The sequence below is a fragment of the Peromyscus californicus genome, unplaced genomic scaffold, assembly GCF_007827085.1.
Source record: "Peromyscus californicus insignis strain IS unplaced genomic scaffold, ASM782708v3 Scaffold_9__1_contigs__length_137607984, whole genome shotgun sequence".
Classification (NCBI taxonomy): Eukaryota; Metazoa; Chordata; class Mammalia; order Rodentia; family Cricetidae; genus Peromyscus; species Peromyscus californicus.
In genome coordinates, this window is record NW_026294617.1 from 16,873,303 (window position 1) to 16,892,630 (window position 19,328).

Sequence of the window (19,328 nt, forward strand, 5' to 3'; positions counted from 1 at the left end):
AGAAAGATCCTTCCATCGCTCCTGGGAGTGATTTGCAACAGGAGCCCTCCAGTGCTTATCTGCAGCAGATACTCCAGCAGAATCCACTGATAAAAAATTTAAAATATATAAAACAAGGGAAAGAATAGAATGTGGAGAGAAATGATGAGCCCCTACCTCCCCCCTTTTTACTTTAGCAAAATATGTTTGTTTGGTTTTTTTTTAATAGTTCAAATTTTTCTTTCATTTTTTATTTTTAATTAATTAATTAATTAATTAATTTTTCTATTATCAGCTTGATACAGTATAAATTCTTATCTTAATAGTGAAATGTTTCATTGAGGCTTGCTCAGTAATTGAGTAAAACCAAAACTTATTGTAAGCCACAGTCATCCTAGGGTCCCCCATGATATATATATATATATAGCCCCCATGGTTCTGTGGGCTGCAGTCTGAGTGTTCTTTGCTTTATGTCTAGAATCCACTTATGAGTGAGTATATACGATGTTTGTCCTTCTGGGATATGGGTTACCTCACTCAGGATGATTTTTTTCTAGTTCCATCCATTTGCCTGCAGATTTCATGCTGTCATTGTTTTTCTCTGCTGAGTAGTACTCCATTGTGTATATGTACCACATTTTCTTAATCCATTCTTCAGTTGACGGGCATCTAGGTTGTTTCCAGGTTCTGGCTATCACAAATAGTGCTGCTATGAACATAGTTGAGCATGTATCTTTGTGGTATGATTGAGCATTCCTTAGGTATATGCCCAAGAGTGGTATGGCTGGGTCTTGAGGTAGTTCGATTCCCAATTTTCTGAGAAACCACCATACTGATTTCAACAGTGGTTGTACATTTGCATTCCCACCAACAGTGGAGGAGTGTTCCCTTTGCTCCACATCCTCTCCAACATTGACTGTCATTAGTTTTTTTGATCATAGCCATTCTGACAGGTGATTAAGGATGTTGAGAATTTCTTTAAATGTCTTTCAGCCATTTGTGATTCTTCTGCTGAGAATTTTCTCTTAAGCTCTACAGCCCATTTTTTAATTGGATTGTTCAGTATTTTGATGTCTAGTTTCTTGAGTTCTTTATATACTGTGGAGATCAATTCTCTGTCAGATGTGGGGTTGGTGAAGTGCTTTTCCCATTCTGTAGACTGTCTTTTTGTCTTATTGACCGTGTCTTTTGCCCTGCAAAAGCTTCTCAGTTTCAAGAGGTCCCATTTATTAATTGTTGTGCTCAGTGTCTGTGCTGTTGGTGTTATATTTAGGAAGTGATCTCCGGTGCCAATGCATTCAAGAGTACTTCCTACTTTCTCTTCTATTAAGTTTAGTGTAACTGGATTTATGTTGAGGTCTTTGAACCACTTGGACTTGAGTTTTGTGCATGGTGACAGATATGGATCTATTTGTAATCTTTTATATATTGACATACAGTTAGGCCAGCACCATTGTTGAAGATACTTTCCTTTTGCAATTGTATAGTTTTGGCTTCTTTGTCAAAATCAGGTGTTCATATGTGCGTGGATTAATGTCAGGGTCTTCAATTCAATTCCATTGGTCCGTATGTCGGTTTTTATACCAGTACCAAACTGTTTTTATTACTATAGCTCTATAGTAGAGCTTGAGGTCAGGGATGGTGATGACTCCAGAGGTTGCTTTATCATACAGGATTCTTTTAGCTATCCTGGGTCTTTTGTTTTTCCATATGTAGTTGAGTATTTTTCTTTCCAAGTTTGTGAAGAATTGTGTTGGTATTTTGATGGGGATTGCATTGAATCTGTAGATTGCTTTTGGTAAGATTGCCATTTTTACTATGTTAATCCTACCTATCCATGAGCATGGGAGATCCTTCCATTTTCTGATATCTTCTTCAATTTCTTTAGAGATTTAAAGTTATTATCAAAAAGGTCCTTCACTTGTTTAGTTAGTGTTATCCCAAGGTATTTTATATTATTTGTGGCTATTGTATTTCTCTGTTAAGTTTCAATTTGGCAGATCTGTCCAGTGGTGAGAGTGGAGTGTTGAAGTCTCCCACTGTTCATGTGTGGGGTTTTATATGTGATTTAAGCTTTAGTAATATTTCTTTTACATATGTGGGTGCCCTTGTGTTTGGGGCATAAATGTTCAGAATTGAAACTTCATCTTGGTGAATCTTTCCTGTGATTGGTATGTAATGCCCTTCTTGATCTCTTTTGATTGATTTTAGTTTGAAGTCTATTTTGCTGGATATTAGGATGGTTACACCTGCTTGCTTCTTAAGACCATTTGATTGGAAAGTCTCTTCCCAGCCTTTTATTCTTAGGTAGTGTCTATCTTTGAATTTGAGGTGTGTTTCTTGTATGCAGCAGAAAGATGGGTCCTGCTTTCATATCCATTCTGTTAGTCTGTGTCTTCTTATAGGTGAATTAAGTCCATTGATATTAAGGGGTATTAATGACCAGTGATTGTTCATTCCTATTATCTTTTGCTGGTAGTGTATGTGTACTTCTCTTCTTTGGGGTTTACTGCTGTGGTGTTATTTATTGCCTGTATTTTTGTGGGTGTATCTGAACTTCCTTAGGTTGGAATTTTCCTTCTAGTGCTTTCTGTAGGGCTGGGTTTGTGGATAAGTATTGTTTAAATCTCATTTTGTCTTAGAATGTCTTGTTCACTCCGTCTATGATGATTGAAATTTTGCTGGGTATATTAGTCTAGGCTGGCATCCATGGTCTCTTAGCATCTGCATTACATCTGTCCAGGTCCTTCTGGCTTTCAAATTCTCCATTGAGAAATCGGCTGTTATTCTGATGGGTTTGCCTTTATAAGTCACTTGGCCTTTTTCCTTTGCTGCTCTTAATATTGTTTCTTTATTCTGTACATTTAGTTGTTTAATTATTATGTGGCGAGGGGACTTTTGGGGGGTCTAGTCTGTTTGGTGTTCTATAGGCTTCTTGTATCTTCATAGGCATTTCCTTCTTTAAGTTGGGAAAGTTTTCTTCTATGATCTTGTTGAATATATTTTCTGTGCCTTTGAGTTGGTATTCTTCTCCTTCCTCTATCCCTATTAGTCTTAGGTTTGGTCTTTTCATGGTGTCCCAGATTTCTTGTACAGTTTGTGTTATGATTTTTTTGGAATTGGTATTTTCTTTGACTGACGAATCCATTTCCTCTATTGTATCCTCTACACCAGAGATCCTCTCTTCCATCTCTTGTATTCTATTGGTTATGCTTGCATCTGTGTTTCCTGTTTGTTTACTCAGATTTTCTATTTCCAGCATTCCCTCTGTTTGAATCTTCTTCATTGTTTCTATTTCCCTTTTCAGGTCTTGAACTGTTTTCCTCACCTGTTTCATTGCTCTTTCATAGTTTTCTTTAAGGCATTTATTGTTTTCTTCCACTTTTTTTATTTGTCTTTTCCTTTAGTTCTTTATAGATTTCTTCCCATTTTTTGTTTGACTTTTTCTCATTTTCTTTATTGATTTCCTCCACTTTTTTGTTTATCTTTTCCTCAATTTCATTTTTTTATTTTTTCTTGAAAGGCCTTTAGCATCTTTATGATGCTATTCTTAAGGTTGCTTTCTTCTGCTTCTTCCACCTTGTGGTGTTCAGGTCTTGCTGTTGGAGGAGGGCTAGGTTCTGGTGATGCTGTATTGCTCTTTATGTTGTTGTATGTACTTCTGCTTTGATGTCTGCCCATCTCCTCGTCTAATAGGTATAAGAGGTGCCTGTGTCTGAGTGAGTTGCTGTTGGTCCACTCTGTGTTTGTTGTGTCTGTGTCTCAGGGGGCCCTTCTGGGTCTAATCTTAGCTCTTGGTCTGATTGGAGCAGGCAGCTTCCATGTCTCAGCGAGCTGCTCTTGGGTCAACCCAAGCTAGTTGATTCTGTGACTCACAGATTTGCTCTTGGTCTTATCAGGGCTCTTGGTCCAGTCAGAGCTGACAGATTCAGCATTTCAGGAAGCCTCTCTTGGTCCAGTGAGAGGTGGTGGATTCTACTTCTCAGAAAGCCACTCTTGGTCTAATCAGGGCTGGCAGACTCCCTGTCTCCTGAGTTTATTCTTGGTCCAATGACGGCTCTTTGTCCAATGAGAGCTCTCTCTTTCTCTGGGCCTGATGGGAGCTCTGGGCTGGATGGGAGCTGGGGGCTAGTCTCCAAGTCTCAGAAAGTGGTGGATGGGTGTGGAGGCAGGGCGTATAGATTGCAGTGTCAACTGGGGGGTCTTGGAGAAGGGGAACCTTCCCATGGGAGCCCTGCCTGCTGGCCAGCAACTGGGGCCAAGTTGGGCAGGTCTTCCCCTGGAAGGGCTGGGACCCAGGGATGGGACGTAAGGGCAGGCCTCCCTGGGTATGAACCCAGTCACTCACCACTGAGCCAGATGGGAACTCTGCAGCCCTATCATATTCTTGATCAACCTGTTCCATCCTGAGTATAGGAACTCTGAAGTCCACCTGCCCTTACTGCCTGTGGAATTGAAGCTTATCAGTGTTGTTTTCAGTGATTAAGATTTTAACAATTGTTACACATGTATTTTATAGTACTTGGAGGGGGAGCTGTTGCTGCTGTATCAAATGCCAAAAATGTGTAACAAGCAGAAAACAGATTTTTGAAAAAGTTGAAGACTTTTAAAGAACAAAGTTTGTCTTAATTTGAGCAAATTGGTACCCACATGCAGAATTTTGTAAAATAAAGCTCAGCTATTGAGCACTCTGAAGAGATTATGGGATCAATAAGTTGAAGCATTATTTCCTTAGAGTGTGTATGAATCATCATAAGTTCATATGGGCAGCAGTAATAATTGTAAAGATACTGTGTATGATCAATCTTAGGAACACATAATTAAGGCTCATGGAAGAGATTCTACATATTTTGTATCTTTGGTAACTGATATATCTATATTAGAATTGTGCCTCTGACTATGCAGAACACATAGTTTTAAAATTATGAAATTACATATTTAGTAAAAACAATGGTATTCTGTACCTAACATTCTTATATTAAAAGTCATTGTAAGTAGTTCTAAGAGGCAAGTTCATACCACTAATTGCCTATACAAAAACTTGGAGATATCTAATAATACTAACTTAATAACTCTATTAAAAGCTTAGAACAAAAGGAAAAAAATCACATGAAAAGAAGGAGATGTGCAAATATAAACTCAAGGCAGAAATCAAGAAAATAGAAAAACAACATCAAAAAATAAATTAAATGAAAAGTTAGTTCTTTGAGAAAATCAAATGAGATTACCCAATCCCTGTAGGTGTAAAGTTTCTGTCCCACCAGCAACTCACAAATTATTGACATGAGACTTATATTAATTATAAATGCTCAGCCAGTAACTCATGCTTATTACTAATGAACTCTTACACATAATAAACCCATAATTCTTATCTATATTTAGTCATGTGGCTTGGTACCTTTCCTCAGTACGGCATTCTCATCTTGCTTCCTCTGCATCTGGCTGGTGACTCCTGACTCTGCCATTCCTCTTCCCAGCATTCTTAGTTTTGTTGCCCCACCTAAACTTCCTGCCTGGCTACTGGCCAATCAGTGTTTTATTAAACCAATTCAAGTGACAAATCTTTACAGTGTACAAGAGGATTATTCCAAGGAAAACTCTATCCAAATTAACTAAGGCAGAGAGAGAACATCAAAATTAAGAAAATTAAATATGAAAAGGGGGATATAACAGGAGACACTGAGGAACTCCAAAGCATGATAAGGACATACTTTAAAAACCTATACACCATCAAATTGGAAAATCTAGAAGAAGTGGATAATTTTCTCTACATATACATACAACTTACCAAAGTTAAATCAAGACCAGATAAGTAATTTAAACAGATTATCACTCATAGTGAATTAGAAGCAGTCTTTAAAAGTCTCCCAACCAAAACAACCCAGGTCCAGATGGTTTTAGCACAGAATTCTACCAGAACTTTTTTAGAGTTAAGAACAATAATCCCCAAGTTATTCCACAAAATATAAACTGAAGGAACATTGCCCAATTTATTTTATGAAGTTACACTTATCCTGATACTCAAGCAACATAAAGACCCAACAAAGAAAGAGAATTACAAAACAATTTCCCTTATGAACATACTTGCAAAAATACTCAAAAAAACATTTGCAAACTGAATCTAAGGACACATCAAAAAGATCATCTCCCCAATATCAAGTAGGGTTTATCCTAGAGATGCAGTAATGTTTCAACATATGTACACTGATAAATATAATCTTCCATATAAACAAACCAAAAGACAAAAGCCACACAGTTAATATCCAATTATGACTTGGTACCTACCATTTTTGTTTTTCTGAGTTTGTGTTACCTCACTCAGGATCATTTTTTTCTTCTTCCATCCATTTGCCTGAAATTTTTATTTTTCTTACCAGCTGTATATCTTCCATAGTGTAAACATACCACATTTTGAAAATCTATTCTTCTGTTGAGAGACATCTAGGATGCTTCCAATTTCTGGCTATTATGAAGAGAGCCACAATGAATATGATTGGGCTAGTGTCTCTTTGGTAAGATGAAGCACTCTTTGGGTATATGCTCAAGAGTGATATAGCTGAATCTTGTGGTATATCAATTTCCATCTTCCTGAGGAAGCAGCACACTGATTTCCACAGTAGCTATACAATATTTTACTCACACTAGGAATGTATGGATATTTCACTGACATCTTTGCCAGTATGACCTGTCACTTGTTTTATAAATCTTAGCAACTCTGACAGGTATAAGGTGAAATCTCAAAGTAGTTTTGATTTGCATTTCACTGTTGGTTGAGTTTCGTCTATTGACAATCTCCTCTTTAGATCTGTACCCCATATTTAATTAGTATATTTATTTTCATGATAACTGACCAAAATCTGTAAAACTACAGATGCTAAATATAGATTAAGTGGCCAGGGGAAATCAATGTCAAGGCAAAGAGAAATAGTTATGGATGGATGGGGTGGAAGTTCTAACCAGAGAATCAGGTGGAGAAGGGTGAGACAGGGTGACATGGAGGGGAAAGTCAGCTGAATTTGAGGAGTCTTCTTTGTGTCTTGGAGACTGTTATCTGCCCCTATGCAGTCAGGAACTAAATAGAACCATATGAATTCGGAAAAGGCTGACAAGGTTCATCAGGATTGGAGAATCAGCAGCAGATTAGAGCACAGACCTCCTTTTACAGTATACTTAGAATGTCTTAGGTATATAACCTATAAGATGGAAGACCATGCATATTAAGCTTCTAAAAGGAATTCAGCAATAAGAGCTAGAATGACTAGGAAATGTAACAGCATATATAGGTGGTATAAGAATGACACAGAATGTAAGAAGTGTAAGGTATTAAGATTTGTCCTTCCTAAAAAGATTGCTTTACATCAAGCAGTTGTGGTATTACTTAATTTAGAAACAAAAGAATTCTTTTACTCAACAAATTCCTATAAGATTATAAATATAAATATAAAAAATTGAAATAACAGCTACAATGGTTCCTAAGCCTGAGTGGCTTAGTCTAATTTGCAAGTAATATGATTCACCATTAAAAGTTAAAAAAAATACTGTTCAAAGGATGGTGATTCGCCTGGACTGACCCAAATATTATCTAAAGCATCTTGAAACCACAAACTGATGCCAGCTTTAAAGCAAGCTGCTATATTATGCCTGCTTAAGCTGAAACAATCTGTGGAATTCTGGGAACAGCGATGTGGAGTTGATAAAATCTATTCTATATGTACTTAGCCTATAACCCTGGGCATACTAGAGAAGTATTCCCAGGACAAAATGATGTGATCTGTATCTCTTTAGAAATAATGAATCTGTATAAATAAGGAAATTTTCTGATTGCTATTCAGTCAGTTTGCAAAGTCTTCCCATCTGGGTGTCTGACTCAAACTTCCCTTCCCATGGTCCTTACATCCTCTCTGGAACCCTTTCACTGTTGGGGCTGGCCCCCAGCAATTTTCTTTTATTAATATCCCTTAGATGCTTCCTTCTTTTCTAATGAGAAATAGAAAGAGGATAGATTGGAGTGGGAGGCCAGGTGGGAAAGAACCGAGAGGAGGAGGGAGAGGGGAAACCATAATCAGGACATGCTATTTGAGAAAAATAATTTATTTTCAATAAAAGGTTAAAACAGAGAAATCAGAAAAAACATAATGATGTAAAATATTAAGGATACTACAAGATGGGGACACTAGGAACCTAACACAATAACATGGGTCCCAGTGTTACTTTCATGTGAATAATAATCATCACATTACTTAAAGAAAAACATTAGCTTAATTGTTATTGGAGAAAAAACAAATGTTTTGTTTAAAAAAAATAGAAGTAATTATAAAAGTATTAAGGTCCCTTTCTACAAGTAAAACAAGACAAAATCGGCCTTTCTTTGTGACAACATGAAAATGAGCAACTTCTTTTATTTATTTTTTTAAGGTTTATTTATTATGTACACAGTGTTCTGTCTGCAGGCTAAAAGAGGGCACCAGATCTCATTACAGATGGTTGTGAGGCACCATGTGGTTGCTGGGAATTGAACTCATGACCCCTGGAAGAGCAGCTAGTGCTCTTAACCATTGAGCCATCTCTCCAGCCCGGAAAATGAGCAACTTCTATTGTATAGTGTATATGACCAGACTGCTTTTCACAATTACTTAAACATTTCTGTCTGTGTAAAAGCTACTAAAGTAAAATAAATTTAACAATGCAAGAAAAGAGGCTGAAACTAAGAAAAGGCTTCAATTAGGTTCATATTCAATGATTACAGATGTCACTAAAATTAAGGAATGAAAATGTACATTCACACAAATTTCAAGAGGATTAATTGCTAGAGATCTCATTAATCTATGCAGTATAGCTACCTATACACTATGTTTGTATATACACACCCATATGTGTGTGTGCATACATATTAAGCTCATTTTCTATGCTGCATTCTTCAAGAAAGACTCACATAAATACAACACATTTACTGAGCAAGGACTTAGACAAAAACGACAAGAAGGGATAAGAAAAAAAGTAGTTGTCCCCAAAACTGAAAAATTTGAGAAGGTATATAATGACAAGAAGGGGTTAAACCAAACCAACAAACAAAACAAACAACAAAAACAAACAAACAATGTAGTTGTTCCCCAAAACTGAAAAATTTAGGAAGGTATGTGAACAATTAGCTCCAATTTATTTACATACTAGCATAAAAATTCAAGGGAGTGAGAATTCTTGGAAAGTCATTTCTGTCATAAGCATTGTTCAAATTTTGAGAAATAGGTGCAGAAGAACAGCAAATAATTTTGGAAGGATCAAAAGATTCTGAAAAACAGGAGAGTTTGTAGGACTTTGGATGAAATGTGACCACTATCCAGTAATGATCTATGGTCAAAATAGTTAAAACAACACAACTGAGCAGGGCATAAAACCTCAATATAACTCCAAAAGCCATTTTAAGAATCAGAGGTTTTCCTACCATGTGGTTCAGAACATATCTCCCCTGACAGTTTAGAGTCTCCTTTCTTTAGAGAACAGCACTTAAGGTTATTATCCTAAGTAGCTTTTCATGAAGCTAGAGCTGTAGTGTTATACTTAGTTCACACAATCTGGAAGAATCAAGATAGGACATCTCCTGAGACCACCAGCCTATCCTAAGGATCAAAAGTAGATATTAGAGAATACCTTTTCAGCAGAGCCTGGAATGGAGGGCCTTTCAATGGACTTGAAATTCTCTTTTTCCTCCACGGCACTAAACACCAAAGATAGCTACAGCAGTTGGCAGACTAACTACTGAAGTCTGAGGAGTCTGCAGTAGTCAAGGTGACTGACCTCTGTGACATCAGAGTTCTGAGGATTGTGACATAACTGACAAAATGATATGTGCTTTTCCCTCATTTTTTTTTAAATCAAGATACAATTTTAGATTCAAAAATAGTTTCAGGGATGAACAGAGATACTGTGATGACACAAATTTGTACAATAGAAATATTATCATCCATTCATATCAAAAGTAACCTGTATCCCCAAACCCTAGTGTGCTATGATAACTATATATAAAATTATTTCCCAGCGCTCATTGCTGTAAAGTTTAAAAGAATAAGAGTCGTCTATCAATTTGCCCTCTAGTCACTGTAACCTTGATTATGTTGCATCAAATCAAATGTCATCATGTCAGAGACATGAATGAGACAGCATGTGGTGAGACATGAGCCAAACAGTGAAGACAGGCTTACTGTTGTCCTCTGTTAATTATGCTCATGTATCTACTAGAAAGGTCACACTAAATCAACTTTAATCCCTTCAGAGAACAGCACTTGCAATTACAGGGTGGCATCCTTGTGGGTCCTGTTTCTTAGAAAATGCCACCCTCTCTCAACATTGCCACATTATTATTGCTTTTACACAAGTATATACATATAAATTATATATGCTTTACATTTGTATATAAATATATCTAGTTATGCATATATATATATATATATATGTATATATATATACACACACACACACATAAATAGTTCTTGCTGACTCTATTTTCATTATTTGTGTGTCTATGATTTCAAGGCCAGCCACTCTGCACTGGAAAACCAACACAGGGGTTAGATCCTGGGAAAATGCTATTTTTCCTTTTTCCAGCAATCATTAGTTTTCTGTACTTCCTTTTCTAGACACGTGACCCTGTGAAATATCTTATCTTTACTGTTAACATGTCCATTGACAGTGCCATTGTTCTGGTCTTGTTTATGAAGCTGTTTCTAGGACAGACTGTTTCACAGCAGACTTCCTGTGTTTGGGCTCTTACAGTTGTCCCAACCCCTCTTCTGTGATGTCCCCTGAACCAAACATGCAGGAGATACATATAGATCTATTTACTGGGACTGGGTTTCCCACGATTTAGTGATAGCTAGTGTTTCCAATTGTGCCTTTCTATGCTGGCCTCCATTTTCTGTAAAGAGTGGCTTCTTAGAATGGGAGGGAGTGGTATCTACACTTACCTGTGGGTATAAGGACAAAATTTAGAACTCAGTAAGGGATTATGATGGTCTAGCAAAGTAGTGGTAATAGATAGTTTTCCAAGGTCCATAACCTCACTAGCCTCAAGAAGCTGGCTAAGATTCTAGTACCAGTTTATGATTTCCCTCCTCTTGAGTTAGACAGAAGTCTAGTTAGACAATTGTGGGGAGCCATTGAGTGAGTGCCACTTCTCACAACTTTATATGATCTTATCTGGCTGGTAGTTGCCATGGTCCATATATGCTGTAGTTAGATAGGACTGCATATCTGCTTCCCTCCTTTGGAAATTTGTATAGTATTCTCTGTAACCATCGAAGCTAGAACACAGGAAGTGGCTTTCAGGTTAGATTCAGCTCCAACCTTCTAAGTCCTGTGTCCATAGTGTGTAGCATCCTCAGTAATATGGGCTCATCATCAAGCCCTGAGAGGAAACTGCCAACAAGGTCAATAAACTGCATTGCTTGGGGAGTTGTTTAGATTGTCCTGACCAATGATTTGAAGGACATATCTCATGCCTGGCCCTGGTTTTACAATAACAACAGTGGGCTTCTTGTGTTGACCATCCTTTTTGTAGTTCTCAAGCCATTATCCACTATCCATTTCTGTGGTGGTTTCTTTTCAAGAACACAGTATATTGAGGAGCATAAGCTGTATTTGGGCTTTTGGAAATTCTTTTCCAACAATCATAATTGGAGTTTCACTTAATGACTCATATTACTGCATATTATTTGGATGTTCACTCATAGAGTACCAAGTATACATCATGCCTGTGGAACATATCTTTATATATTTCCTTTTAAGTATTTCACCACAGAAGGACTTGTGGCAGGCTCCAGTTGGATGATATTGCAAATAACAGTTGTTAAAATCATTTGTGTACACTGAGGAACCCAGGCCGTTGCCTAGACCCCTGCCTTGGCTATTCAGCAGCTGCTGCAGACAAGACCCAGCAGATTGTAGGCCTCTGACTCAACAGGATGAGCCCTTGAGCCCCTGACCTTGAATTCAGTCCTAGTTACTAAGAAAAACCAGATGTCCCCATATGTTAAAGAACCAATGAGAAGTGAAACTAGCAGGCTCTTGAGGTGCTTTTCTAATAAAGATGGAATGCATAATCACAGCAACTACCACAAGAGAGCAAAACTTCCCTGCAGCTATAACTAACCAATTAACCAAGGACAGGTACCTTCAGCTTGGAGGTACACCAATCCTGGGTCTGTTCCTATGTAGTCTGTAGACCCCTAGATTTTCCTGCTTTACCCCCAATAAATACACTGCCTCACTGCTACTCAGGATCTCCTCTGCTCCACCACTGTATCAGATGGATGAGAGACCTGGGTCTGAACTCACAATTAAAAGACTCTTTGTCATTGCATCAGATCTGGTTTTTGGTGGTCTGGACTTTGGGGGTCTGGACTTTGTGACCAACCTTTAGAGGTCCCACCAGGATTTCCAAAGTCCACCAAGACCACCCTCCCTTGACTCTTAAGGCGCCAACTCTCAGAACTAGCAGGTATCTTTCTAATTTGCCCAAGAAAGCTCTGGTTTCTGTTTCGGGCTGTTGGAGCTCTTTCTTTATAGACTGTTTAAGATCTAGGCAGACACACAGATCACAGGCTGGGAGACCAGGGGATGCCCAAGAATCCTGCTGGTGGATCTGGAGACTCTTCGGAGGGGGTTGGATCCCTATAGTTCTTCTGCAGAGACAGAGTGGGTCACGACACAGTCATTTGTCCAGTGTCTCATTTTCAGATCTGTGCACAGTTGTCTGTTTTGTTTGCCGTTTGTGTGTGTGTGTGTGTGTGTGTGTGTGTGTGTGTGTGTGTGTGTTGTTGTTGTTGTTGTTGTTGTTGTTGTGTTTGCTCCTCTGTTTTGGTGGTTTGAACATCCTAGGATCATAGACCAAGCCTCTAGTCGTCCCACCCCACTAAGCCTGTTCCCTGGTACTTTTAAGGACTTCAGGACATTGGGTGTCACACTGAATTGGACAATTTAAAGTTGGGGCACCTGAGAAGCCTATGTGAGCTAGAATGGCCTGCCTTTAACACTAGGTGGCCACAAGACGGCACTTTTGACCAATCTATTATTGGAAAACCAAGGAGGTCATCCACAGAAGACCAGGACACCCTGACCATATTCCTTACATTTCTGTGTGGGAAGACCTGGTCTATTACCACCACCACCACACACACGCACCCTGGCTTAAGCCTCTAGTCCTGACTCAACTGCCACAAAAGTCACAGGTTCTATGCTAAAAGAAAAGGGTGTGCCCAAGAAAGCTACCCCTTCTGCCCCGACCCCCCCCCCCATCTTGCAAGGGAGGACAGAGGAAGACCTCCTCCTCACACCCCTACCATAACCCTCACCTTCCCCTTCAAACCCTCAACAGGTACCCCCTGCCCCTCAGGAAGAAGCCAAAGTGATGGCCAGCCCCCCATACAATTGTCGATGCATTCCCTATTGAAGCTACTGGACACCAGCCACACTCTACCACCTTGCCCCTCCAGGCAATAGGGCCACAGGATGAACAGGGGAATGTGCTATCAGTACTGGCCATTTGCTATGGTTGACTTGTATATTTGTAAAAAACCAGAACCCTCCCTTCTCTGGTAACCCAAAAGGATGCATTAACCTATTAGATTCTGTTATTTTTACTCATCAGCCTTTTGGGGATGATTCTTAGCAGTTATTACAGATTTTGTTCACAAAAGAAGAGAAAGAATGGATTGTGGTGGAAGCCTGAAATTTGGTCCTGGGTCCTGATGGCTGTTCCACCACTAACCAAGCCCTCATCAATGCAGCCTTCCCGTTGACCAGGCCTGAATAAAATGTCAATATACCTGAAGGTAGAAAAAGCCTCAAAAATCTACCCTCAGGCTCTAATGGGGGGCCCTCAAGGCTGCTGCATGGTGACCTACCAATTTGACCAAATTAATAACATTTACAGGAACCAACTGAGTCTCCAGTGGCCATTTTAGAGCAGCTGATGGAGGCATTCAGAGTCTACTCTGCAATAGATCTGGAGGCAGCTGGTAACAAATCAGCTGTGATCTTAGACTTTGTTAATCAGGCCACCCCAGGCATTAGAAAGTAGCTACCAAAGATAGATGGTTTAGCAGTAAAGTGTTTGTCTGAACTTCTAGAAGTAGTAGCTAAGGTGTATAACAACAGAGAAACTCCAGAGGAAAGACCGGCTAGGTTAAGGATTGAAGCAAATGAACAGGGAGACAGGATGAAGGCTGCAGAAAATGACAAGCAGAGACATGCCATGGCAATTGCAGAGGATAGGCAGACACATGACATGGCTTACCTAGTCCTGGTGGCCACGGTTTCAGATCCAGAGAAGTGAACGCAGCTGCAGTGCCTGACTGGAAACCAAGGTAAGTCTTCCTGCTGTGAGGGCAGACCCCCCTCTGCAGAAAGACCAATTTGCCTCTTGTAAAAAGATAGCCCATTGGGCAAAAGAATGCCCCCAAAAAGAGGGACATAAAAAGCCACCTCCCCGGACAGGCGGTGGTGGCACATGCCTTTAATCCCAGCACTTGGGAGGCAGAGGCAGATGGATCTCGGTGAGTTCAAGGCCAGCCTGGTCTACAAAGTGAGTTCCAGGAAAGGCTCAAAGCTACACAGAGAAACCCTGTCTCTGAAAAAAAAAAAAAAGCCACCTCCCCAGGTGTTGATGACAAAAGACAGAGAAGAGATCGGTTGAAGGGGATGGGATTTGGTTCCCCTCCCAGAACCTAGGGTAACATCAAAATTGGAAAGGAGGCATGTCCAATTCATGGTGGATATGGGTACTCAATACTCAGTTCTGACAGAGCCTATGGGTTCTATAACCAATGAAAGGGTATGGGTATAGGGAGCCACTGACATGAGCCAATACTCAAGGACTACCCGAAAACAGGTGAACCTTGGGTTGGGCCAGGTATTCCACTCCTTCATGGTCATGCCTGACTGCCCATACCCCCTTCTGGGAAGAGACTTATTAACTAAAATTGAGGCTCAAATAACCTTTGTACAAGAAGGGGTGGCAGGAACAAACTTAAAAGGAAAAGCAATACAAGTCCTAATAGTACAGTTAGAAGATGAATATAGACTCCATGAACAGCCCTCCCCACCCTAAGAATTGGGTCCTTGGCTAACACAATACCCTGAGACATTTGTGGAGACAGGGGGGCCTGGACTGGCTCAACACTGACCCCCCATCTTGGTAGAATTAAAACCAGGGGCCACTCCAATGCCGGTCTGTCAATACCCCATGTCAACAGAAGCACGGATGGGAATAACCACCCACATCTGTCGCCTACTTGACCAAGGAATTTTTAAAGCCTTGTCAGTCAGCCTGGAACAGCCCCTTATTCCAAGTCAAGAAGATAAACTCTGATGACTACTGCCTTGTCCAAGACTTGAGAGTGGTTAATAAATGGGTCATTGACATTCACCCCACAGTCCCAAATCCATATACTCTTCTGAGCTCATTGTCACATAGCTTACAATGGTATACTGTGCTAGATTTTAAAGATGCTTTCTTCAGCCTACCGCTGGCCCCTCAGAGACAGGCTCACTTCACCTTTGAATAGCATGACCCAGGAAAAGGAGTCAATGGACAGCTGACTTGGACTTGACTGGCCCAGGGGTTCAAAAACTCATCCACCATATTTGATGAGGCTCTCCATGAAGTTCTGGATGCCTACCAGACTGAGCACTCCAGAAATTGTCTTCCTACAGTAGGTGAATGACCTCCTGATTGCAGTTGCCACTGAAAAGGACTGTAAGGTAGGGATAAGGACCTTGCTTCAGACTCTGGGAACTCTCCAGTATCGAGTTTTAGCCAAAAAGGCACAGGTTTGCCAAGAAAAAGTGACGTATCTAGGCTATATTCTCAAAGGGGGGCAGTGCTGGCTGTCAGAGGCTGTGCTAAATATACTCACCCCAACTAACAGAAGGCAGGTTAGAGAGTTCCTGGGATTAGCCTGCATCTGCCGCCTCTGCATCCCAAGCTTTGCTGAAACGGCCAAACCCCTGAACAAAGCCACTCGAGAAGGGCAGCCCTTTGACTGGACAGATGAACAGGAGCAGTGTTTGCCCAGATTAAAACAGCTCTGTTATCAGCCCCAGCACTAGGGCTCCCAGACATCACTAAGCCCTTCTGCCTATATGTAGATGAAAACAAAGGGGTAGCAAAGGGAGTCCTACCCAGATTCTTGGGCCATGGTGAAAGCAGTGGTTTATCTCTCAAAGAAACTGTATACTGTTGCCTCAGGATGGCCCCTGTCATGAGAATCAGTGGCCATTGCCTTGCTTGTCATAGATGCAGACAAGCTCATCTTGGGGCAAGAACTGAATGTGACCATGCCGAATGCCATAGAAGGGGTCTTCAATCAGCCTCCCAATTGCTGGTTGAGCAATGCACACATGACCCACTACCATACCTCCTCTCCTTAACCCCCCACGTCTACGCTTTGCCTTGTCAATGGCCCTAAATCTGGCCAGCCTGCTCCCTGAACCCAACTTGGATTAACCAACTCATGACTGCTCTGAGATACTTAGCCAAGTCCGTGGGACACAGCCTGATCTGAGGGGCCAACTGATGCCAGATGCTGAATTCACCTGGTACACCCATGGGACGAGTTTCATCAAGGATGGAAAAAGGTATGCAGGCACAGAGGTAGTCATGGAAGGAGAGGACATTTGGGCTGAGGTTCTGGCCCCAGGGACATCCGCCCAAAAGGCAGAACTGATTGCCTTAATCAAAGCCTTACAATTAGACAAAAGTAAGAGACTTAATGTATATACGGACAGCCACTATGCCTTTGCTATGGCATACATACATGGTACTATATATCAAAAAAGGGGGTTTCTGATAGCTGAGGGAAAACCTATCAAAAATAAACAAGAAACTCTAAACCTACTGGAAGCCCTATGGCTCCCAACCAAGCTGGCAATCATTCAGCGTCTAGGACATCAAAAAAGAGACTCCCTGTTTGCTCAGGGAAATCTGTGAATGGACAAGGCTGCTAAGGCAGCTGCAGAACAAGCAGCCTCAATACTAACTCTGAAGCTGCCAGACTTGAGCCTCCATAAACTGACTGACAAGCCGGCACATACTGCAGAAGATTTGACCCTCATCCACAGCCTAACCCAAGCCTGGAAGCCCCATGCTGTGGATATTGCTCTGTATAAAGAAAATGCTGATTGGACAGTAGCCAGGCAGGAAGTATAGGCAGGACAAGCAGAGAAGAGAATTCTGGGAGCAGGAAAGCTGAGTCAGGAGATGCTGCCAGCTGCCACCCTGAGTACCAACATGTAAGACACTGGTAAGTCACAAGCTATGTGGCAAGATTTATAGCAATGGGTTAATTTAAGATGAAAGATGTAAGAACTAGATAGCAGGAAGCCTGCCATGGCCATACAGTTTGTAAGCAATATAAGTCTCTGTGTGTTTATTCGGTTGGGTCTAAGTGGCTGCAGGACTGGCAGGTAAGAGAGATTTGTCCTGACCATGGGCCAGGCAGGACTGGAGAAAACTTCAGCTACAGCCCCAAGATCCAGAAGAATGGTGGCTGACAGGAAGCAATAGAGTAATCCTGCCTGCCAAAATGGCAATGAACTTGCTGAGGCATATCCACCAAGCTACCCAAGCTAAAAAGACTTAGTTTGTGATACACTGTGGACTTTCCCTTGGAGCCCTGTCTGCAGCCTGGAACCTCATTCTTCGTGGGCTGTGATAATTTTATAGGGCTCACACCTGTAATCCCAGCTCTTGAAGGCAGCAGGACTACCCCAAGTATGAAAACAGCCTGGTCTACACAGATAAATTCCAGGAAAGCCATTCAGCAAAACTATCTCAAAAATATAAATCAATTCATTAATTAAAAAATTAAAAACAAGGTAAATATAATTTAGTAAAAACATTTTTTAGGCTTTGTGATGAAAGGAAAAGCACTCTCTTACATGCAGTCTCCAAACCATCCACAAGGAAAGCTTGAGTCTTTATTCAAAGATGGGATACAAGAAACAAAAAAGTCTTAAGAACTAAGTCATCTAGTGCTCGCTTTGGCAGCACATATACTAAAATTGGAATGATACAGAGAAAATTAACATGGTCCCTGTGCAAGGATGATATACAAATTTGTGAAGCGTTCCATATTTTTAACTGTTGGTGGGAATGCAAACTTGTACAGCCACTTTGGAAATCAGTATGGTGGTTTCTCAGAAAATTGGGACTCAATCTCCCTCAAGACCCAGCTATACCACTCTTGGGTATATACCCAAGGAATGCTCAATCATACCACAGGGACACATGCTCAACTATGTTCATAGCAGCATTATTTGTAATAGCCAGAACCTGGAAACAACCTAGATGCCCCTCAACTGAAGAATGGATATAGAAATGTGGTACATATACACAATGGAGTACTACTCAGCAGAGAAAAAAAATGACATTAATGAGGTTTGCAGGCAAATGAATGGAACTAGAAAATATCATCCTGAGTGAGGTAACCCAGATTCAGAAAGACAAACATGGTATGTACTCACTCATAAGTGGATACTACATATAAAGCAAAGGATAACCAGACTGCAACCCACAGCTCCAGGGAGGCTAGCTAGTAAGGAGAACCCTAGGAAAGACACAGGGATTGCCCAGTGACAGAGACATGAATGAGATCTACATGAGTAAACTGGGGGTGAGGGAGGGTAATGGAGGGGAAGAATCTGGGGAAAGAGAGCTTAGGGGAGCGGGAGGTTCTAGCTGGATCAGGAACAGAGTGGGAAAACAAGGAAAGAGATACCATGATAAATGAAGACACCATGGGAATAGGAAGAAGCAGAGTGCTAGGGAGGTCCTCAGGGATCCACAATGATGACCCCACCATATACTACTGGCAATGGTCGAGAGGGTGCCTGAGCTGACCTACTCTGGTGATAGGATGACCAAACACCCTAACTGTCATCATAGAACCCTCATCCAGTGACTGATGGAAGCAGATGCAGAGATCCACGGCCAGGACCCAGGCAGAGCTCCAGGAGTCCAATCAACAAGAGAGAGGAGGGATTCTATGAGCAGGAGATATCGAGACCATGATTGGAGAAAGTACAGAGACAACTAGCCAAACTAGTGGAAACACATGAACTGTGGACCAATAGCTGAGGAGCCCCCATTATACTGGACTAGGCCCTCCGGATAAGTGAGACAGTTGTTTAGCTTGAACTGTTTAGGGGGCCCCCAGGCAGTGGGACTGGGACCTGTCCCTAGTGCATGAGGCGGCTTTTTGGAGCCCAGTGCCTATGGTGAGACACTTTGTACAGCCTTTGTGCAGGGAGGAGGGCTTGGACCTGCCTCAACTGAATGTACCAGGCTCTGCTGA

The 19,328-nt window shown here is 40.9% G+C and overlaps 1 non-coding gene across 1 annotated transcript; it reads left to right on the plus strand.

Moving 5' to 3' along the window:
- Nucleotides 1–18,006: 18,006 nt before the first annotated feature.
- On the plus strand, nucleotides 18,007–18,113 carry LOC128106874 (U6 spliceosomal RNA). Its single transcript, XR_008216905.1, has one exon. It is a non-coding gene; the product is annotated as a U6 spliceosomal RNA (small nuclear RNA).
- Nucleotides 18,114–19,328: the final 1,215 nt, after the last annotated feature.